This window comes from Podarcis gaigeae (genome assembly GCF_964106915.1).
Source record: "Podarcis gaigeae genome assembly, chromosome: 7".
NCBI classification, from domain to species: domain Eukaryota; kingdom Metazoa; phylum Chordata; class Lepidosauria; order Squamata; family Lacertidae; genus Podarcis; species Podarcis gaigeae.
In genome coordinates this window covers 71586884-71611253 of record NC_139683.1, presented here as the reverse complement: position 1 = coordinate 71611253, position 24370 = coordinate 71586884, and the positions used below count along the sequence as shown (strand labels likewise).

At 44.3% G+C, this 24370-nt stretch overlaps 1 long non-coding RNA gene across 6 annotated transcripts in view; it reads left to right on the top strand.

The window, feature by feature from the left end:
* LOC310848437 overlaps nucleotides 1-24370 on the top strand; it is a 181364-nt gene that overhangs the window by 1158 nt on the left and 155836 nt on the right. For all 6 annotated transcript variants that reach the window (XR_014566380.1, XR_014566381.1, XR_014566382.1 and 3 more), the window contains exon 2: nucleotides 11385-11483. This is a non-coding gene — a long non-coding RNA (uncharacterized lncRNA). The remainder of the gene's footprint in view (nucleotides 1-11384; nucleotides 11484-24370) is intronic.

Here is a 24370-nt window from a genome sequence, read left to right as displayed (position 1 = left end):
TGACAGAAAAGCTGAGACACAGCCGCCACTAGATATCACATGAGCATGTTTTGCATGTTCAGACCCAGTGACCTCCCCCCTAAATAAACACACATTTGACTCAAATTTTAGTTCTGGGTTTTTGGCAGAATTTAGGCCACAACTTTATTGATTACAGAAAGTGAGTGGTTGCATAGGCTCTGGTTTGACTAGCTCCCTGCACCCTTGCAGGTAGTGCTGACCCACAGCTCTATCAAAGGTCAGCCAAGGGTGAACACCTGAGGTAGGTGGAAAGCCTAGGAACAGACTATGTGCACTCCCCAGATGCTCCCCTGGACTCAGGCTTGGGCACAACCCCCTCTTGGGGGTTGACCAAACCAAGTTGAGTCCCTGGATTCCTTTAACAGAATACCCTTCACATAGGGATGGTGAGACCCTTCTCCCATCCTTATCACCTGAACCAGTGCCTATCCGCAACCTTACAAGTTGTGGCGATTTGCTATGTGGCAGGTGAAACCCAAATGGCACCAGCCAATCAGCCAAGTGGGGAAAATTCCTGCCGTGCCCCTGTCCCAAAGACAGATAACACACAACGGCATAGCAAGGTCAAGTGCAAAATGCCCTAAATATAAGGAGAGGTGGGCAGGTGTTCCAATGCATGAGCCAAAAGAGGAAGCTCTGGGCCACGTGCATAGGTATATATACTTCCCTTGGTCCGTTTAGACAGCTCCCCATTGGCCAGATTAAACCCAGGAACAAGTGACCTACCAATCGCGTGTTGTGGCTATCCAAACCCATAACCAAGAGGTCAGTCTCCAGGTCTCACCACAACGTGTGCCCTCTTTTAGGGAGGACACTCTTTAGCATAATTACTAGCAGGTGTGAGGTGCCTTAGGCTTGGAAGGTCAATGTGCCCCTCCAGGGCTCCCTATCTGGCTCTTGCCATTTTTCCCAGGCCACAACCCCTCTTCCCAGACCACATTCTTCCCAATCCCTGGCATGCACTCTCCTTGAGTGTTTCTGCCAAATTCAAATGTGGCAAAAAACTCTGATTCCCTTGAGGAAGGATAGAGAGGGGCATGTGTTTGTGGAACGTAGCCTACTGCACCAAGGTCAAAATTGCTTTGGTGGTCTTAGGCCTTCTCAGCGATTCTAGAGCTTACTCTCCACCTCATATTTATTTGATGGTTCTTCTGTGTAATGCAAGGCAACCAATTCTTAATGCCTGGAAGGAAAATTTCCAACTTTCTGGAACAGATTGGAGGTCGGGATGAGGCTCTGAAGGAAGAGAGGGTCACTGAAAATTGCTGCCCTTCTTGTCCTTCTTATGAATTCCCTTTTGTCAGTGGACAGTCTCCACTGGATATCGACACACAATTTATTTCACTGATAGCCAGGTGCTTTGAGTTTGTGTTTCTTCCAAGGCCACTTTCAGTATTAATTTGAATCTGCCCTCCTGCAGTTTTTGCAATTCCGGTGCGGGGGGGGGGGGGGTCACATCATGTGCTACCCATGATTTCATGGTATGAGTGAACTTCTGAGACATTCTATGCTAGGAAAAGAAATCTTAAGAGTTGTTCTTTGCAGCATTCAAACCACCATTCAAATAGCCGTTCTCATACATCGGGGGGGGGGGGAACCTTTTTAGCGTGAGAGCTGCATTTTTGTCTGGAAAACTTTCCAGAGATGGGTGGGGCCGGAGGCAAAAGTAGCAAATTTTTACTTATGTTCAGTTTCTGCTTTCTACACACACACAAACACACCTCCATACAGACAAACAAGAAGCATTATCAGAGTTGAAGAACACATTACAGCTGGGGCATAAGCTAATGGAGGCGGGGCGGGCAGCTGCCCCCCATCGAGTCAATAAATAAAAATACTTAACGAAAGTAGAAATAATCAGAATATTTGAAATTGAAATGCTCACATTTGAAGGCATCCCTGTTTCAGGAAGTTTTTAATGTTTGATGTTTTATCATATTTTTTAAAATGTTGGGAGCTGCTCCAAGTAGCTGGGGAGGCCTGGCCAGATGCGCGGGGTATAAATAATAAATTATTTTATTTTATATTTTATTTTATTTTATTTATCACAAAGAGCATTAACAGAGCTGAACGTAGCAGACCTAGTAAAAGAAGCAGAATTCTCTTACCCAGTGGCGTAGCGTGGGGGTGCAGGGGGGGCCGTCCGCACCGGGCGCAACATCTGGGGGGGCGCTCCACGGGTTAGGGGGCGCAAAATCCACGGGTTACGGGGCGCAAATTACTTGCCTTGCCCCGGGTGCTATGCCACTGCTGTTACCCTACCACAAAAAAGGCTCTGCTCATCTCTCTTACCCAGCTATTCACCACCTGTACCCTGGAGCAGTCATTCAGTACCTTGCAGAGAGTTAAGACCTGGGTAATTTTGACAATGACAGGAACATCTCAATGGGCTATGCTTACTAAGTGTGCACAGGAAAACTGCACTGCGGGGAAATGGAGAAATTTGACTGCTGAAAAGGATTTTAGCAGATCCAATAAAACTTGTTTTAGTTTAGATTTAAAATAAGATGAGAAAAGGTGTATCCTTTGTATTTTGCAAAATATACTCGTTAACCATAGGGGACGCGGGTGGCACTGTGGTCTAAACCACAGAGCCTAGGGCTTGCCTATCAGAAGGTCAGCAGTTTGAATCTCCGCGATGGGGTGAGCTCCCATTGCTCGGTCCCAGTTCCTGCCAACCTAGCAGTTTGAAAGCACGTCAAAGTGCAAGTAGATAAATAGGTACCGCTCCGGCGGGAAGGTAAACGACATTTCCATACGCTGCTTTGGTTTGCCAGAAGCAGCTTAGTCATGCTGGCCACATGGCCCAGAAGCTGTTTGCCGGCTCCCTCAGCCAATAAAGCGAGATGAGCGCCGCAACCTAAGAGTCGTCCACGACTGGAGCTAATGGTCAGGTGTCCTGTTATGTATTAAGATTAAGTTGCAGTTCCCACTCAGGGCCACCAGTATGTAAATGAAGGATTGAAAACTTTCCCTCCTGATTGGTTAGTTAGTTGTGAGTTGTTACTGTTTCAAGTTACTTAGTATTATATAAAGCAGCCAGCTAGGCTGCAGTCAGTCTGATTCAAGGAGCAGTTCTAACTGTTGCAATAAAGAGCTGTGAATCCAACAGAGCTGTGTCCTTCGTCCATCCTTTTCCACTATTCAACAGGTCCCTTTAAGTTCACCTTTACTCGTTAACCACACGAAAGGTACTCCCTGGTGTTATTATTTTTAACACTCAAGTTCTCAAATGTCTGAAGGTTTTGACAGATTTATTCTGAGCACTTGGGGTCAAAAGAAAGTAATTTAAAACAATTGTCATTGAGATATTTCATTCTGAGTCTGCTAGATGGAGCCAGACAGGATGATGGCAGGTGGGTGTCTTCAATCCTGGCTATGCCCACGGGCAAAAACACTCCAGGAAAGTGTGAAGCAGAGCGAGTAAGGTGTGGGGCTTGGGGAGAGGTGTGTGTGCTATGGAAAGAGTCCTGAGGACCAGACAGAGCAGATGGGAGGTTACAGTTGGTCTCTGGGCCTGAGGTTCCATACCCCTGCCATACATTGTTAAAACTGGGGAGTCGTGCTGTTGAATATAAGCACCAATTCTTCAGGAAGGTAACACACTATATTTATATATGTGCCAACAAACACACATTTTTCAGCATTCACATATACACACAACAATGTAGGTTTGTGGGTATACGGAACTAAACAGCAATGAGGCCCTCTACAGACGGGATGGCGTGCATCTTTCAGATGCGGGAAATGACATTTGGTTGGGGGACATCATAGCAGGGATTAGGGGTTGGTTACGGGCCTGAAGGTATTGGCGGCGAGCCTTGCTCGTGTGGCGGTTAGGCATTGGCATGGGGCAAATTATAGGAAAAAGGAGGGGGGAAGGGAGCGCCATCACCTTCCCCCAATGAGAAGGGGTAGTCCGGTAGAGGACTCCCAGGGGGGGCGTGGCCTTGTCCGAAGCCTGGAGAGGTAGGGCCTCCGGCACGCCCCCGAGCGGTGACACCCGTGGGATCCTAGTTGGCGTACTTCAACAGGACTCCCGCGGTTTGTGTTCAACCCTTCCCGGTCACCATACCGGATAGTCGATAGAAGCCAATGCCTAAGGCCAATACCTTCAATTCCGTAATCAATAAAGTTGTGGCCTTTCACGCCCATTAACGTTAAAACAATGTTTCTGTGTCTTCATTTCATTTGGGGGAGGAAACTTGCCACGCAAAGCCCTTTCCGTGCCTGCAGAGGAGGGGGTGTTGCGGGCAGGACCCTCCCACATTCGCGGGGGCATCCCTCGCCCCCGCGAGAACTGGGGAATCCCTGGGCGTGCCTGCTACCCAGCCCGCCAATCGGCGGGCGAGGGGAGGCGCGGCCTGGGCTACTTAAGGCCAGACACGCCCAGGGACCGCCCTCTTTTCCCCTCACCCCAGCAGCTGAGCGGTTTTCCCATCCCACCCACCCTTAGGTTTAGTTAGAATTGGCCTTGCTATGGACTTCGGTTGGTCGCCGCAAGGGGCCTGGTAGGAATTTTTCCAAATTGGCGCACTTCCTGCCTTTTGGTTTTTTCGCCTACCTCGTAGCAATCGTCACAACTTTCACGGTATTGGCGGTTAGGCATTGGCATGGGGCAAATTATAGGAAAAAGGAGGGGGGAGGGAGCGCCATCACCTTCCCCCAATGAGAAGGGGTAGTCCGGTAGAGGACTCCCGGGGGGGCGTGGCCTTGTCCGAAGCCTGGAGAGGTAGGGCCTCCGGCACGCCCCCGAGCGGTGACACCCGTGGGATCCTAGTTGGCGTACTTCAACAGGACTCCCGCGGTTTGTGTTCAACCCTTCCCGGTCACCATACCGGGTAGTCGATAGAAGCCAATGCCTAAGGCCAATGCCTTCAATTCCGTAATCAATAAAGTTGTGGCCTTTCACGCCCATTAACCTTAAAACAATGTGTCTGTGTCTTCATTTCATTTGGGGGAGGAAACTTGCCACGCAAACACACATTTTTCAGCATTCACATATACACACAACAATGTAGGTTTGTGGGTATACGGAACTGAGTAGGAAGCTAAGAAGCTTTCTCCGGTAACTCTGAGAACATGTCTTGTTAGTCTTCTTGATACCCATAATGTAAATCCAACAGTTCCCTCACCCTGCTTTTCTGGCCGAGCAGCAACCTCTGAGAACATGTTCTGTACGTCCACCATCATATAAAACAGCCACACACAATAACAATCCAATTGTTTTTCCTTTGAGGAGCCCTTAGGCAAGGCTATGTATCCCACAGTTTGCTTCAGTCTTCTGTTTGCTTTCAGTATGGTTCTCCTTCTAAGTGCCCCCTATGTTCTTGTCCTCTTGTTTTGATCTTCGTGTCCATTCCCCCCACCTTCAGTTGTGCTGGAATTCAACTTTGCCTTCAACATTTTTGTTTCCAGAAAATAGAGTTGGCCCTTGCCTTGGGGGTGTCATAAAAAGGCAGCGAATTTTTAGTTGTTTGATTCAAATTTTTTAAAAAATAATTTTTATTAACTGGCCAATCACATCAAATTAAATCACATCGCATAAATTCCAAATTACAAAGCCAAATTTTTAAATTTTGTTGGTTCATATTTATTTATTTATTTTGTCCCAAGAAGAGATACTTGTGGGCAGGGCTTTTTTGTTTCTTTCAACCGGAACTCATTGGGACTAAGTTCTAGCACGTTTCAGGTGGGCACCATTGACATTTGAAGAGAAAGCGTGTTCACCTTCATGGAGAGCACGTGTTGCGGTGCGGGCTGACAAGACACTCCAAAGTTGTGGGGCGGGCTAGTTGATCATTGGCCACTGTTGTGATTGGGCTTCCCTTGTTGTTGGGAAGAATTTAATGTTGCCATGTTGTGACTGACAGCCAGAAATGTTAAAACTTCCTGCACAAAGCGTAGAGCTTCCTCTTTTCGCTCTGTGCATCGGAATGCCCGTCCCTCCCTCCCTATATTTAGGGTTGTTCGCATTGACCTTGCTATGCCTGTCATGGGGTCGTCTGCTCTTGGGGCAGGGGCCCGGTAGGAATTTTGTCCATCTGGCTGATTGGCTGGAGCCATTTGGTTTTTGCCTACTGCGTAGCAAATCATCACAACCTGTAAGGTTGCAGTTAGGCATTGGTTTATGGTTTGGTTGGTTGAGGGGCATGGATTGGCTGTGCCTGCCCCTCTAATGCTACTGCTGCAAGGGATTCCGTTAAAGGAATATGGGGCTGACCATTGGTTTTTTCCAAGCCCTGTCAAGGGGCTAGGGCCACTGCAAGAGCTCCTGGCTGCATTTGGGGAGGGCTGAGGGCAGGTTCCCTGCTCCGTCACTACCCCCAAAAGTATTCCCCTTTTCTGACTTTCGCAGATAGTCGGAACCAATGCCTAAGCAACCACTCACATTTTTGTATTTAATAAAGTTGTGGCCAAAAAATTATGCCAAAAGCCTTAAACAAAATTATGTGTGATGTGTGAGTTATTTGGGGTGGCTTGGGGACCTCGACACACAAGAAGCGAGGCGTTCATGGTGATTTTCAACACCTCTTTTTCTAGAAAAATAGCACTGCCTGGAATCTCCAACTCAGATACCAAAAAAATTGGTTAGCAGTGTACAAAAGAACTTGACTTTGTATGTTTGTGTGTCCTCTGCACCCATTAGAGGCAGATCTATCAGGGCAAATGAGGCACTGCCTTTCCAGCCTCAGTTTGCCCTCAGTCAGACCCCCCTTGCTCATGTTCTTACTTACAACCAATCCAGGGTATGGCACTGCCTTTCCAGATTCCTCTTCCTCCATCTCAGTGTTGCCCTTGTAGAATTTAGCAGGGAAGAGGCTAGGAACAAAATCAGAATTAGTTGGCTCTGCCTGTCATTGGCTCTGGCTCCACCTACCTTCGGCACTCACGTTTTCTGCCCTGCTAGCAATGTTAGAAACTCACACATATAAATTAGGCACCAAATGACTCCTTAAACCAGGGTTGCAGTCAGCCAAATGCATTATAATCTGTATATTAATCCAGGACCAGTGCATGAAGTCAGATTGTTTTAAAATGCAACCTGCACAATTTCCTTCTCCATTCCTAATCTTTACAATAAGAAATGTTGTTGTTGTTCTTTAGTCGTTTAGTTGTGTCCGACCCTTCGTGACCCCATGGACCAGAGCACGCCAGGCACTCCTGTCTTCCACTGCCTCCCGCAGTTTGGTCAAACTCATGTTTGTAGCTTCGAGAACACTGTCCAACCATCTCATCCTCTGTCGTCCCCTTCTCCTTGTGCCCACAATCTTTCCCAACATCAGGGTCTTTTCCAGGGAGTCTTCTCTTCTCATGAGGTGGCCAAAGTATTGGAGCCTCAGCTTCACGATTTGTCCTTCCAGTGAGCACTCAGGGCTGATTTCCTTCAGAATGAATAGGTTTGATCTTCTTGCAGTCCATGGGACTCTCAAGAGTCTCCTCCAGCACCATAATTCAAAAGCATCAATTCTTCGGCGATCAGCCTTCTTTATGGTCCAGCTCTCACTTCCATACATCACTACTGGGAAAACCATGGCTTTAACTATACGGACATTTGATGGCATAAGAAATGTGGTTTTATTCAAATCCACCTAGATGTAACAGTGGGCACTTTGGCACACTATAGCTTGGAAAGCCATTAAATTATTGTAGGATAAAACTTGCCCCCGACTTTTGCCACTGCAAAGTTTCATTTTAAAAAGGAAGCTAATCAAAACAGTGTTTCAGAGAATCCTTTTCAATTTATTTGAAGCCTAATCTTGACTAATGTACATCATGCTTCTTCCACTCTGTTTTCCACCCCCACCCCTCTTCAAAATAACTCCTTAGAGAGTTCTGGTCTTTGCATTAGAATCTGAAAGCCAACAGATCCATGCTGCTATCAATTTTCAGTCAGGTAATTGTAATTGTAAGGTTCAAATGAAAAAGACAGTGCTCTGGGCCTTATGGTTTTGGCAGTTGCTCCTTCCTTGCTATAAACTGGCATATCCAGTGTAGGATAGGGATGACCTGAAATAACCTTTCCTTTGTGCCACCTTGTTCAGAGTAAGCAATATGAACAATTTTGGAGCTGGGGAGCAAGGTGGGGATCTGACTTTCAGCACAGCTCTTCCAAGACATAGCTATCAGCTGCCATTTTATTTTCCATAATCCCCTTTGAAAGCCTACCTCATAGCATCGTTCCCGAGGAATTTATGGGAAATAAATATGACCATTCTACCATTGCCATCACAAAACGGAGAGGTGTTCAGGTCGTTCTGAAACATCTATTTCAGACTGGGCTTGACAATTGACTCCTTCAACAACACAATACTATATCTCTACAAACTTAATGACCCCAGCCTTTCTCTCCATTGATCTGATCATAAAATGGGTGCTCTGTTTCTTTTCTTTTGCTGCCATCTCTTATTTATTAAAAAGAAAGAAAAACAAGGTAGGCTAGATCTTTCTTCCACTATCTTCAATAGTTGTTTCATCGTAAACTTCATTGAGATTGGGTTTTGGCCCTATGCGGTTCTTTACATCTCTCCCCTCTCTTTCCTATCACTATTTTTAGAACCCAATTCTGTGGTGGATAAGTTTTCAAGGCAGCATGTAATGTTGTTTAGCTTTGGAACGCAGTATCATTTCATGTATACTTAGTCCACACCTACACACACTTGAAAAGAGTAAGTAGAGAACATGCCTTATCGAAAGCTTACTAATGAGGTCTTTTGATACAATACTCCAGATGTTCACATTTTGAAGTGGTTCAAAGAACTCATTAAGTCACACCAATTAGCAGCAAAATATAGCAAATGTGAGATAACTGAATGAAATAAACTGAATGTTTTCCCCCTATATTAAGGAATGCTAGACATCCTCCCACCCCCCGTTTACTAGCCCATCTGCAAGAAGAAGAAAAAGTAAATGGAAAATGTGAGCCCAGCAGTTGCAGCTTGCTTCAATAGGAGATAATTAAGGCTGCAATTCTACAAAGGCTTACCTGTAGTAAGTCCCATTGGATTGCTGTATCTAATAGGGCCTGTGCTCAAGACACATAATTATACACCTAACCTTGAATCACTATGTTGATGAATTCTGTTGGACTTACATGGTTACTGCTGCTGACACCCCAGATTATTACTACCCAAGCTGCTCCTGCTCAGAATCTGTTGTGTAGAAAACAAGCTGGCTGCTGATGTCCAATATCTACCCCCCCCCCCATTTTTCTCACATCTCTCTGCTTTAAGAGGCAAATGTACTGTGCTGTGTTGCAGACACAGCTGATGACAAGCTGCAATGATGCTTCACTTCTTGGCTTACTGCCCTTCCTAAATCTCTGACTGAACCCTTTACTTTTTTGATCGCCAGATTGACAACATGCTTAAATACTTTGTATAAAATAGAAACATAACACAACGAAACATTATTTTGATTGCCGTCTATTAACTGATGCCAGTTTTGTACCCTTGCCCAGATTGCACCCATATTGAGTGCTGATGTTTGCTCCAAGTCAATCACACGGCAGTACTTCTCTTCCAGTTAGGGACATGGAAAAGCAATTTGCAATAGTCCTCTGTTTGGAAAATTAACAGAGACTCTTGTATTTATTTTTCCTTGGATGCCTGGAACTATTTATTTTTAAGGAAATAGAATGTGCTGGATCCAGACTTAGAATAAATCAAGACAGTTTTTGCAGATTCCTCCTTCTCTGTGCAGCCCCCTTTGTCCCCAAAAGAGTGATTCTGGAGCACTAGGAGAGGACTGGCAAAGCGAGACTCAGTGAAGATTCTTCTAGCAGGGAGACTTTTCTAGACCCCAATCTCTTCAGCAAATGGTGTTAGTCCTTCTGTTTGAGGTGGGGCAAGTCCCCATCCAGATTCCATTGTAATCATCTACTTTCTGAACAGGGGTCATTGATGGTGTGGAGGTGGATTAATATAAAGAGATACAGAATTCAAGATATTCACCAATTTAACTTGGGGAAGGGCCATAGCTCAGTGCTATGAAGAAGGTGCTACATTCAGTCCTCAGCATCTCCATGTAAGACCAGGAGAGAAACCATCTCTGAAACCCTGGACAGCTGCTACCAGTCAGTGTAGACAACACCCAGGGAGATGTGTGACGGGTCTAACTTAGACTAAGGCAGCTAGGTCCTTCCAATAAGTTGCCATGGAGAAGAGTTGACATCACCGGAGCATTGAACTAATTCATTAATCCAGTTAGCTGCAAACCCTAATATACAGTTGCATGCATCTACGTATAAACAGGTCTCCTGACTTAATTTTGCTGTGAAACATTGGAGGAGCACGCATTCTTGAATGGAATCCTGAAATGAAACATTAATACAAAGGATGACAAAACACACAGGTTGTTGTTGTTTAGTCATTTAGTCGTGACTGACTCTTTGTGACCGCATGGACCAGAGCACGCCAGGCACTTCTGTCTTTCACTGCCTCCTGCAATTTAGTCAAACTCATGCTGGTAGCTTCGAGAACACTGTCCAACCATCTTGTCCTCTGTCATCCCCTTCTCCTTGTGCCCTCCATCTTTCCCAGCATCAGGGTCTTTTCCAGGGAGTCTTCTCTTCTCATGAGGTGGCCAAAGTATTGGAGTCTCAGCTTCAGGATCTGTCCTTCCAGGGAGCACTCAGGGCTGATTTCCTTCAGAATGGAGAGGTTTGATCTTCTTGCAGTCCACGGGACTCTCAAGAGTCTCCTCCAGCACCATAATTCAAAAGCATCAATTCTTCGGCGATCAGCCTTCTTTATGGTCCAGCTCTCACTTCCATACATCACTACTGGGAAAACCATAGCTTTAACTATACGGACCTTTGTTGGCAAGGTGATGTCTCTGCTTTTATTCACCTTCAAAATGGAATTTGTAAGCAAATAATATGGAGTCACACATTGCAGCCATTCCATCAGTCTATAGCAGTGTGGGAGACATGACCACAATGTCCTTTCATGAGCTCAGCTGAGAGACCAGGAACTTTTGGCTTCTTCTTTGCATGAATTTCCCTCCCATTGCAGTTGGCCATTACAATAACTGTGTACTAAAACAAGAGGCAAATTTTGTTTTTGTTTTTCCTCCTCCCCCCCCTCCTGATCAATTTACCTTTTGTGCTGTGCCTTTTAGATTCTAAGCCTTTAGGTTGGGGCTGACTTTTTAATAATGTTAACAGAATGCCCTGGGAGGACTTATTATTTTATTTTTGTTTTGTTGAAGTGTGGGGCAAAAAATGCTTCAGCTAGCTAAATAAATTTGTCTGCCTTCTACAGCACAGTTTCATTTCGTCATAAAGCACCACAAAAATAACACACATTCCATTTCCTGTTTCTCTACAAAAGGGACAAATAATTCAGTTTCGTTTCTTTCAGTGGCTGCTATGGTATTACGATTTACCTGAAGTGGCTGGATTAGGTCAAGAGTCTCAAAAGTAACAACAGCTTTGGAAAACTCTATTGCACATGAAAAAGGTATTGAGATGGCTAGAGAATCTCTGCAAGCTGAGGGTAGGTGAACAATGTTTTTAGCAGCATACAGCTCCTCTCATCTCACACTTGTAAGCTATGAAGGTCTTGTGGAATCTCACAGCTATAGCTCCATCAAGAAAGTGGGTTTTTCTATTTGTGTATGGTTTGAAGTGCTGAGACACACACAAAAGCATGACTGACACCAAGATCTGGGACTCACTGACATTGTTTCCTTCATATTTTCTACAAAGAATGCTTGCTTCTCATCTATTTTCATATCTTGACAGTTCCTAGAAAGGGTTCTGCTACTAAAAATATTCTGGTATCTTTACTCAGGGAAGGGAATGCCAGTTTGCATTTCTTAGTACAGAAAGTATTGATCTGAGGTGTAGAGATCTTTCCAATTCTAATTAATTCAAGAGGGCTCTGGAAGCTTCTCTGTATGAAATTATTATTATTATTATTATTATTATTATTATTATTATTATTAATTTATTTGTACCCTGCCCATTTGTACCCTGCCTGCGCTCCAGAGGCTTCGCGTTGCTTCCGCTGAAGCCAGGAGAGTCTGCTCTTTGAAGCTGGCAGTGGGGGAAAGCAGCGCTTCCCCCATCGCCAGCCCCAGAGGATGGGGGGCAGTGGGAAGGCGCGCGAAGCCTTCCTGCTACTCTCCAACCCGGCTTGGAGGCTGGCGGTGGGGGAAAGCAGCGCTTCCCCCATCGCCAGCCCCAGAGGATGGGGGGCAGTGGGAAGGCGCGCAAAGCCTTCCTGCTACTCTCCAACCCGGCTTGGAGGCTGGCGGTGGGGAAAGCAGCGCTTCCCCCATCGCCAGCCCCAGAGCATGGGGGGCAGTGGGAAGGCGCGCAAAGCCTTCCTGCTACTCTCCAACCCAGCTTGGAGGCTGGCGGTGGGGAAAGCAGTGCTTCCCCCATCGCCAGCCCCAGAGGATGGGGGGCAGTGGGAAGGTGCGCGAAGCCTTCCTGCTACTCTCCAACCCGGCTTGGAGGCTGGCGGTGGGGAAAGCAGCGCTTCCCCCATCGCCAGCCCCAGAGGATGGGGGGCAGTGGGAAGGGGCGTGAAGCCTTCCTGCTACTCTCCAACCCGGCTTGGAGGCTGGCAGTGGTAGAAAGCAGGCTTTTCCCCAAGGAGGGAGAAGGGACGGACTGGCGGAGTCCGTCCCTTCTCCCTCCTGTGGGCTTTTGCGGGAGATGGGGGAATTCCCCCACCTCCCGCAAAAGCAGGCAAAAGCTGGGCGCTCTTTAAAGGGGCTGCGAGGCTTTGCTGGCTTTTCTAGGAGGTGGGGGAATTCCCCCACCTCGCAGAAAAGCCGGCAAGAGCCGTGCAGCCTTTAAAGAGCGCGCAGCTCTTGGGGGCTTTTCTCCAAGGAGGGAGAAGGGACAGACTGGCGGATTCCGTCCCTTCTCCCTCCTGTGGGCTTTTGTGGGAGACGGGGGAATTCCCCCACCTCCCGCAAAAGCAGGCAAAAGCCCTGCGCTCTTTAAAGGGGCTGTGAGGCTTTGCTGGCTTTTGCGGGAGGTGGGGGAATTCCCCCACCTCGCAGAAAAGCCGGCAAGAGCTGCGCAGCCTTTAAAGAGCGCGCAGCTCTTGGGGGCTTTTCCCCAAGGAGGGAGAAGGGACAGACTGGCGGAGTCCGTCCCTTCTCCCTCCTGTGGGCTTTTGTGGGAGATGGGGGAATTCCCCCACCTCCCGCAAAAGCAGGCAAAAGCCCTGCACTCTTTAAAGCGGCTGTGTAGCTTCTGCTGGCTTTTCTAGGAGGTGGGGGAATTCCCCCACCTCCTAGAAAAGCCCGTAGGAGCCGCGCAGCCTTTAAAGAGCGTGCCGCTCTTGGGGGCTTTTCCCCAAGGAGGGAGAAGGAACTGACTGGCCGTTTCAGTCCCTTCTCCCTCCTGGTCAAAAAGCCCGCAGGAGTCACGCGCGGCTCCTGTGGGCTTTTGCGGGAGGTGGGGGAATTCCGCCACCTCCCACAAAAGCAGGAAGAAGGTCTTGGAGTAGTGCACAGGCTGCGTGCAGCCTGTCCGCTGCTCCCAGAGCTGCGGGGGGGGGGGAATCATATTTTTTCCCTTGATTCCCCCCCCCCCCTGAAAACTAGGTGCGTCCTATGGGCCGGTGCGTCCTATAGGGCGAAAAATACGGTATATTTGTGGGGGTTTTTCGTCCCCCCCTTTTCTGTTTTTGTGTATCATTTTGCTTTGTGGTTTGTGTTATCATTGTGGAAAATCTAATAAAAAAATTATCAAAAGGATCGCAGAAGGCGACTGATAATTGAACGCGCTTCATCTAAAGGAATGTTGATATATAGTGAGGCTACATTCAGAGCAGCTAGAACCATAGTGTCAGTGACTCTGGTCTGCTCTAGGACTCAGATAAAATGAGACGTGTCATGAAAATACGCTGGTGAATCCTTGGCAAACAGTTGAAGAAAAAAGTAAGTATTTCGCTGTGGGTTCCAAAATGGAACCCGATCCCAATACTATAGGCCTGCCTGGGGGAGAATGAATGTCCTTGTGGATCTTAGGAATGCAATTAAAAACTGGAATGCGAGGAAACGGAGGTAAAAGGAACTCAAAAGTGTTTTTCTCAATGACACCAATGCAATAGGCTTGCTGTAGGACATGGGTGGCATTGTGGGGTAAACCACAGAGCCTAGGACTTGCTGATCAGAAGGTCGGCGGTTCGAATCCCCATGACAGCGTGAGCTCCCATTGCTCAGTCCCTGCTCTTGCCAACCTAGCAGTTCGAAAGCACATCAAAAGTGCAAGTAGATAAATAGGTACCCCTCCAGCGGGAAGGTAAACGGCGTTTCCGTGCGCTGCTCTGGTTCACCAGAAGTGGCTTAGTTATGCTGGCCACATTACTCAGAAGCTGTATGCTGGCTCCCTCGGCCAGTAAAGCGAGATGAGCACCGCAACCCCAGAGTCAGTCACAACTGGACCTAATGGTTGGGGGTCCCTTTACCTTTACAGGACTGCCTTTAAAATGATAACTATAGTATCCGTAGGATCTTTAGAAATTTTCATGTAAAACCGTGAATCAGATAACAGTCATATGGCGTCCGCTACATATTGATGTCTGTTTTGAATGACAATTCCACCTCCTTTGTCTGCAGGCTTTATGACAATGTTATTCATTCAAAAGATCTTTCAAACAAGCATGTTGTGACTTGGATGAATTATCCTTGATTTTGGGACCCTTATTTTCTAAATTTTCCAAATCTCTGATAACCAATTGGTGAAATAAAGAAATAGACGGATTTGTGTTAGCTGGAGCAAATGAAGATTTTGGTCTAAATTGGTTCATTACTGGGTTACTAGTTCCAAACATTTCAAACAATTTTATGTTTCATATAAGTTTAAACAGGTCAACCCTGGTCTGAAAAGCATTATAAGAAGGTTTTGGAACAAAACCAAGTCCCAATTGTAAAGTTTGCAATGCATTAGTAGATAAAGTGTGTGATGACTTATTGGCAATTAAAATTGTTGTCCGGGAGCAACTGCCCCTTCGAAAATCTCCTCTACCAAGTGCTGCACCCTGTCTGTGTGGGAGGGGACATAAGGAGATGTGTTGGTCTCCAACGTCTGACTGGGATGATAAACTAGATTGACTAGTGGATCTGCTGCCAGTATGAGGCTGGGACTGATGGGACTATAATAAAAGGCCAGAAGGAGCCTGGGTTTCAATTTCTTTTTCTATCTCTTTTCCTCCTGGTGTGGTGTTCTGTACACAGTATGCTATAGTGTTAAGGTTTAGACTCATTATAAGTTAAGTCTGCTGCAACTAGATTTCTTATGGACAGTGCCAGTCCTGAATGTATTGGATTTGTGACCATTATGCTCATTTGCCTTCAGTAGCAGTAAAGCTCTGCTGGATGAAATACTATTGTTTTTGGAATCCTGCAATGTGCTTAAGTTGTTACTCTGCTAACCATACATTGGAATCTACTCTGGATCAATATTGAGCAGAATTTCAATGAGATGAGGCAATGGCAGTTTAACTTTCATGGTGTATTAAATGCATAACCGAATAGCTTCCATCCTGGTTGCAAATTGTGTACATTGTAGGGATTGACTAAATGGTCCATTTTGCTTTGATTTGGTTTCTCATTTTCACATTTTTCCCCCTTTTAAAACTTCATGGAAATTTGCCAACATTATAGTGTGCATTTCTACTAATAGACACATCCAGTATAGTTTAATATACACATTTATTGCAAAAAATACCCCTAATACTCATTTTCTTATGCTATTTTCAGGAATATATGAAATCATCATCATCATCATCCTGTCTTTATTTCTCAGTTCATAGAGCATGAGACTCTTAATCTCAAGTTCATGACCATTTAATAGTTTAATTGGTGAATTTTTGACAAAATAGAGCTTTTTTTGTTTTTTGGATTATCATAAAAGATGCTGGAGGAAATGATTGACAATAGGAACCACAAAGCAGAGGAGGGAAGTCCAAGAGATTCCTTGGAGTCTTGTTTTTATGTTGTAAGATGGACACGTGACTGTAAAATTTTAATTTGAAAAACCAAATAAATTAAATAATAGTAATAATCTCAGGTTCATCTGTTCAAGCCCCACGTTGGGCAAAAGATTCCTGCATTGCTGGGGTTTGGACCAGATGTGGTCCCTTCCAATTCTACAATTCTGATTCCCAAGTAATCCACTGGAATTAGACACATACATTAATTTCTGTATGTCTATTCTGTATCAGACTAGCATTGAATACAACCCGCTGCTGAGATTTGGGGAAAAAACACAGGCCTATTCTGCTGTGGTTCCCTGCTTGTGGAATGCTCTCCTCAGGGAGGCCTGCCTGCCTGCCAACATCATTTACTTATCTTTAGGCAACATGAAAAAACATTTATTTTTCCGCAGACATTTGGCTTTTAATTATCTGTGGCCTCCTTGAGTGGGAGGGACTTTTTAATCCAGCTTTTTAAAGATAGAATTGTCTTTTAGAATTTTATTTGTTTTCTTTTATGTCGGTTTTATGTAAGTGTTTGTTCGTTTATACATTATAAGTCGCTTTGAGTTACCCAGGTAAAGGAGCAAACCAATAAATCTAATAATAAATAAATAAGATCCAGTGCAGAAATTGGTGTAGGTCCATATAGCATTGTATAGTCAAAGTAGCCTTTGCTGGTCAACAGAATAAGTCTGTGCCTTGGAGTACAGGACTAAGCTTGTTCTTCCTGGCATCCTGGTAATTCTGTGCTTTGCTGCTAGAATAATCTGGTACATGGCCCAAAGGTGAATATAACTTGAATGCTTGTATGAAAAGGAGGGCCTTGGGGATGCATTGATGGGGTTAGATTAAAGGTAAGCATTTTCAATTTCAGAACTTGGCAAGATTTGGTTAGGCTGGCAACCACACTGTAGGGACAAAGTGTAAATTATGCTTGAGAGTTCAACAGATTTTCAAACCTATCATAGTCATAAAGGCAGGAATCCCCACGACAGGGTGAGCTCCTGTCAACCTAGCAGTTTGAAAGCATGCCAGTGCAAATTGATAAATAATTACCGCTGTGGCGGGAAGGTAAATGGCTTTTCAGTGCGCTCTGGCTTCCATCACAGTGTCCCGTTGTGCCAGAAATGGTTTAGTCATGCTGGCCACATGTCCCACATGTCTGCGGACAAACGCCGGCTCCCTCGGCCTGAAAGTGAGATGAGCGCCACACCCCATAGTCGCCTTAGACTGGACTTAACCATCCAGGGGTCCTTTACCTTTTTACCTTTTAAAAGCAGGAGACTCAAGAGGTTTTCTTTCCCTAGAAAAATTGGGAAGATGAGAGTCTTGATTCTGATCTTTATCTTGAATGACAGGTTACCCTGTCTTACAATTTGCATGCAGCAATGCATGAAGAGTGTTTTGTAGTGCTAGATTAGTTTTTCTTTTTAACGGCTCATTTTAAAGGGTGTTCATTGTGCCATTGTGTAAGGGTGTTCAGCTACGGTGTTCTGATCAAGACAATAACATGGAAATCACCCGGAGAGGAATTTTCACAGGTTCTACTCTCATCATACAGAAGCACCATAGGACTTTGGAGCAAAGGGTCTCAGACCTTCTTTGACTTTGCCCACACCTCTTATTTCCAGCTTGTGATCACTGATTCTCTTTGGAAAGAGTCCTTTGATTTGTTCATTTCTATTTTTGAAATTCTACTAGTGGAATATATGTGCATTCCATTTTGAAGTTTCAGTATTAGTCCTTCTTTAGGAAAAAAAGGTAGAATACTGTTTAGTTTCAGCCTAGATTGTTCATTCACATTACTGTATTGACTCAAATATAAGCCACCCCCCCCCCAATTCTGACCATGAAAAGTTAAAGTGCTGCTTAAATTCGCGACCTTACAAAAATTGGCTTTTACGATATCACTGCTGAAATGGACATACGGTAAAAAGGAACAAGTGTGAATGCCTGCGGAATTTTAAGGGAGCGACTTATATTTGGGTATTGTCTTTTTTTCTCTCACCGCCTCCGAATTTTAAAGGTGAAACTTATATTTGGGTGCAGCTTATATTCAGGCCAATAAAGTATTTTTTGGGGGGGTGGGTATTTATATAGTGGCGAATGAGAGTCATCATAATTTGTGGAAGTACTATTTTATTGAGAGAACAGAACCTTTTAAAATTCAGTTTCTCTTTTTTTGCAGCTTCAGAAACAAAAAGTGTGTTAATCTTGATAACCCCCCTCTCTGGACCCAAATGATGGTTTGGTTGCTACACAACTGCAGTGACTCCCAGGGCTCCTCCACCCAGCTGCAGTCCTATGGTTTCATTTGTGTCTGGGTCCAATTTGCTGAATCAGTTGGCAGCATCCTCTCTTCCTCTTTTTCTGGAGTTGACACCAGACTGGGGAAGGGTGATCAAGAGAATGATTGAACAGTAGACACTGTGCTTTTTCCTTTCTTGTTGCATAGAGGTATTCAGAGTTGAGGTTTTTATGTTCATTTATTGCTGTGCACAGGTAGACTTATCGAGACAGTTGCTTTAGGGCTGTAGTAATCTCTCTACTACTTCTCAACTCATTTATACCAATACATTTTTGGAATCAACATCAGGCATGAATTACCTCTGTCCTGGGTGTCTTCTCATATATATCTAGATGTATATCTATCTCTGGGTGGAGCAGATCCCATTCACAACCAGAGGTACCACTGTATTCTGAGGTAGTCTGTCTCTGAATCTGGAGGTCCCATATAAGATTTTTATGCATTTAATTCTTCTTGTTTAAAAAGAAGTGTGCTTGTTTATCTGCACTTGATAATATAGAGGAGAGGCCATAGGAGAGCATGTTTCACATACAGATGTCTAGAAGTTAAATTCTCAGATTCCCTGGAAGTAAGGCTGATTAAAAAACAACTACTACTATAGATTTGAGACCTTGGACAGTAAGTTGTAGACTAGAGAGTTGTAGACTAGAAAGAGTCAAGTTCTTACAGGATTAAGGCAGCAGCTATACTGCATTGCTTAAATTCCTAACAACTTTGCAACTTAGCTCAACCTACTGCGCCCCCTGGACCCATCTATTGTTAATTCCATCTACTGTGACCCCACTGTTTCCTGCTGCCACCTGCTATACTTTCTACCCTGCTGATATAAATGGGTGCCAGCAGCCTCCATGTTTAGTAACAAGAGATTTATCTTTTTTAAAAAACAACAACAACAAGGAAAGCTGATGCCCTGTTTGAATTGAATTGGAAAAACAACAACCCAACCCCCCCCCCCACTGTATCCAAGGCACAGCTTGAGTCAAATGAATGCTTTAGTTGGAGCCAAAATGACAAAAGACCAGTGACTGGGCTGTCTGTTGCCATATTCATGCTTTTATTTAAAATCTTCATAATGACAATAATTGCTGGTGCATTTATAAAAGCAGTGTCTGAGTGCTTTCTGATTATGTGGGATGCTTGTAGATATGAATAAGGTTGATGGACATGCTGTTCTTTAACATGTTATTCCCCTCTTCCTATGTATTTGTCATATTTGTGAAATACAGTGGTACCTCGGGTTAAGAACTTAATTCATTCTGGAGGTCTGTTCTTAACCTGAAACTGTTCTTAACCTGAGGGACCAATTTAGCTGCTGCACAATTTCTGTTCTCATCCTGAAACAAAGTTCTTAACCCGGGGTATATTTCTGAGTTAGCAGAGTCTGTAACCTGAAGCATATGTAACCTGCAGCGTCTGTAACCCCGGGGTACCACTGTAATGCCAGAGGCATTCCAATGGCAGGATCCGCTGGGAGGAGCAGATTAGGATGCAGTGAATCTCTGGCTCAGCCAGAGATGCAATGGAGTAACTTGCTCATCCTAGCTCAGTGTGGGAGGCTGGTGTAGTCCTGAAAAAGAGGTGTTCCTGGTGGTGTCAGGACCAGATAGTGGGGTACAAAGAGGCCAGATTGTACGTCCATTCAGCTCAATTGCATGACTTGGCCACATGACACAGAACAATATTTTAAGGAAGTTTTCCCTCTTCCAGGCATGTGTTCAGTGTAGGAGCGGCCGAGCTGGGGCAAACAGAAACTGAGCAGGAAGAGCCAACAGTCTCTCCTACATTGTGGATTTCTTAAGGGTGTATTTCTTACGGGCACCCACATTGGTGACCCATGACATATAACACATGCAGTGATTGGGTGCAACACATGATGCCCTCACTTTATGACTTACAGTCCTCTTTCATCCAGGTGTTTGCTTGTGGGAGAAATCTAGGGCTTGGCGGGGGGGAAACATGAAAAACAAATATGATGAATAAAGTACCGTAATAATTATACTGAACCAACACAGGCAATGTAGATGAGGCCTATTGTGAAGTACTTATTGAGAGCAGGCTCCTAGCAGCCTCTTCTTCCTTCTGCCTTCTCTCTCTCTCTCTCTCTCTCTCTCTCTCTCACACACACACACACACACACAAGGAGCCATGTGAAATGGCTCCCAGTTGTAAGAAAAACCAAGTGAACTGAATCTCTTTATTTTATTGCCAACAGACCTGTGTGCTGTAACTTCTGAAATGGCATTTAATCCATAAAGCTAAGTTCCTGTGATTTATTTTACCCTTAATATTTTCATGAAGAACATTTCTTTAAATGTAGATGAGGAGAGATGTAACTAACCAAATTTTAATGTGCTTGGAACAATTGTCATTGTGCTAACTCAGCTATGATTTTCTCTTTCAAACCTCTCTCTCCAACGATTCATTCACACAAAATGAAGGTGTGAGAGCCAAACATGGTAGAAAGATCATAACTTTGTTGACCAAGAAAACTGAGGATCTGCAAAAATAGCCTTAACAAGCTTGCCGGAAGAACCACTTTGACCCATATACACTAGCCAGATCACTGCCTAATGTACACATTTACATTTTTCATATGCATTTTGTATTCATTATTCCCCTAAAATGTGCAGATATTTATAAAACTCAAATTGCATAGCAAAATACAGAGACATACTTAAATAGATAACGGGGTATCTTCTGATCCACATGTAAGTCCAGTGCCAACTGAATCTTGTTCATTTTATTTTCAAATGCCTACCACACAAATTTCTACTTCATCCTAATACAGATACAATGTTCCCTTCTGGGAACACTTCACAGGATCAGACACTTCCCCTCTCATCCATTCTTTTAACTCCTTCCCACTTGCTGATACTCAAAGCTTGATCAGTTGTTTATTGTCTCTCATTACCTCTCCTCTTTCTGTGCCCCTACCCCTTCTCAACTGAATATGTAATGAACTTTCCCTGTGCCCCCTCCCCATATCCAAAATCTTCTGTGGAGGGTTGCCCAACCATCTAGAGCTGATTTTGAGGGCATACACAGTTCTGGAGGGGATATGAGATGAGGGGAAAGTTCCATTCCACTAGCATATGTCATATGGGTTAGCATTCAACAACATCATTTGATGCCACCATTTCCCATTGCCTGTGTTGAAGATTCAGGTCTACACTGAATCTTTAATGCTTCATTCCATTAAATTCCCGCTGCATCATCATATTCTTTCTCCATCAGTTGAAGCTCCCCCAAAAGTTGTCTTTTCCATACTGGAGCATACCTTCAGAAGAAAAGAAAAAGAAGCACCCTAAAACACTTCCTACAGTGGTACCTTGGTCCCCGAATGGCTTATTTGTCGAACAAATCAGCTCTCGAACACCGCAAACCCAGAAGTGTTCCAGTTTGTGAATGATTTTTGGAAGCTGAACATCTGCTGCTTACGCAGCTTCTGTTTGAGGGCATTGGTTTTCGAATGGTTTCGGGAGTCGAACGGACTCCCAGAACGGATTAAGTTCGAGAAGCAAGGTACCACTGTATATAAATTTATTTGCTGGTGCTTCAAAATTTCAGATGGGGCTTCATAAAGTCTGCTGTGCTGAAATCTGTGTCTCTGGCCTACTGTTTATTCCCTCTCCACATGCCCATGTACTTTACTAAGGTGGCAAAAAACAAAACAAAAAAACCCCAGCCTGGATTACAGAAATGCTAATTACCTCTGTATAATTGGAATGACTGATTGTATCTGCGTCGCTTCAAAGCTTGCCGGCTTCTTAGAAAAAAATAATAAGAGAGTGTATTCTGGCAGTGATTGTTTCAAAATGGTGCAGGCTGTTTAGGGTGGCAATTGCTGTGCCTTTAAGACTGGAATTACTGCAGGTTAAATTGTATCTTAAAATGCTGACAATTAAATGGAAAACTTTTATAGCTGGCAATGAAAAATTACATGGAATTATTCAAGGGGCTTTTTAAAAAAAGATAACTTAAAAAAAATGCCTAGGAGAAGATCTATTTGAAATTTTGCCATTTCGTACATCCTCCTAGGACCTTTTTTTTCCCTTTCTCTCTCTCTGTAATCAATGAGAGGATTTTCATATACTTAGGCAGGTTTAAAATCAGGCCTCTGAAATGTTTCTATGGTGACTGAGTAATGTTGCACTGGGAATCGTAGTTGGATTATCGTTTTATTCAAGTAATAGAAGAAGTGACCCATTCACTTTGAGGGTCCATTTAACCTAAAAGTCAATTAAAAAGACATAGGGTTTTTTAAAAAGGAAGAAAAGGAAGCCATTATAAGCAGCCCACACACCTGTTCTTTAAATGTCTGAGAATATCACAAGCCTTTCTGAAAGTCTTTTTTAAAAAACAAAACAAAACTCGATTTTATTTTATTCCACCTCAACGTTTTGTTTTCATTAAATCCAACGGCAAATCTAGTCACAAATCTTACCAAACGTATGGAGCATTTCTCCAACACCAAGCCAAGACTCCTAATATGATGGCCAGTGCCAGCCAGAAGCAAATGACAGCTACAGGAGTATTAAGGGGACTTTATGGGCAGGATCCTACCAGGGATGTATTGAAGAGCACTGAGAAATTCCTTGAGCTTCAGCGAAACACTTTTAGCTTCTCTCATAATTTCTTGATTTGCTTAAGAAGATTCACCTCCCAAAGTTCGCTACCTGTGGGAAACGAATGACTGCTCTTTTTCGAAATTCTAAGAGCTATAAAACACCTTGCGCCTGATGAAATTTGACCTTAGCACTTCTCAGAAACTGCTATAGGCTGCCAACTTTATAAATTAGGAGGTTTGCGATACCAGAATAGACACGTGTGTCTCATGTTGTCATAAATGACACTGAAGCACTAAAGTTTCCCAAAATTAATTCAGTGCATGATGCTTTGTTTCATAATACTGGGCCTGTTTTCTTTGGCTTTGCTTTAAACCAAAGGAACACAACCATTAGCACTGTGGGATGTGGATCATTATCCACAAGGCCTGTCAGTCAATTTCAGAAGAACTCTTGTTTCATATGGCTTCCATCTTCCCATGCTTCACAGCTGCAGACATTTCTGTATTGACCTTTCAAATCACGAGGAGAGAGAAAAACTCAGCTCACAAAAACACTTTCTCAAGGTGTTGGCAGGAGAAAGCTAGGGGAGACCGTAGAAAGTTGCACAGATGTGTGCGACACCTTAGGGAATGAGAAAGAATTGAATGAGCAAGATGGAGAGCTAAGCGGAATCAGGAGGACACATTCTGTGAATGGTAATTGTAATGTATGAGTTCATTTAGGTCACACTGCAAGAGCAGAAAGATCAAGGGCTGCTTTGCTGCCTTTATAACTTAGGTGAGCAAAATGATGATTGAATAGACCTGTGCTTTTATTTTTCCACCATAGATGCCAATATATGAAAGAAGGACTTGCACAGCTCCCCTGTGACCCCATGACATGTAGAGAAACCCCATGCATCTTTTAAGTGGTCAGGAGGTAGGCTTCAGTTAGGCATGCCAGGGAATTCTGTTGAAAACGAAAAACATAGGTGAACATTTCTGATGTATACTTGCTCATTTCTTGTTCAGAATGGAAATCAATGCAACAAACACAATCGGTATTCACTGTTGTTGTCACCTTCAGTCTGCAAATAGTATGTAATTGATTTCTTTCTTACATCATCCTGTTTGAGATCTGTTTCCTTTGCCCCACCGAGGGCAGCAAAAAACCAATGTTTTTGAATTGATGAAGGATGAACTGCAGCAGAACGGAAAAGGAAAAAATGTAAAGGGACCTCTGACCATTAGGTCCAGTCGTGGCTCACTCTGGGGTTGCAGCACTCATCTCACTTTATTGGCTGAGGGAGCCGGCGTACAGCTTCTGGGTCATGTGGCCAGCATAACTAAGCCACTTCTGAGGAACCAGAGCAGGGCATGGAAACGCCATTTACCTTCCCGCTGGAGTGGTACCTATTTATCTACTTGCACTCTGACGTGCTTTCAAACTGCTAGGTTGGCAGGAGAGCAGAACAGAAACAGTGCTGCTAATTTCAACATAGTCACTTACAGTTCCCCATACAGTGATACCTCGGGTTACAGACGCTT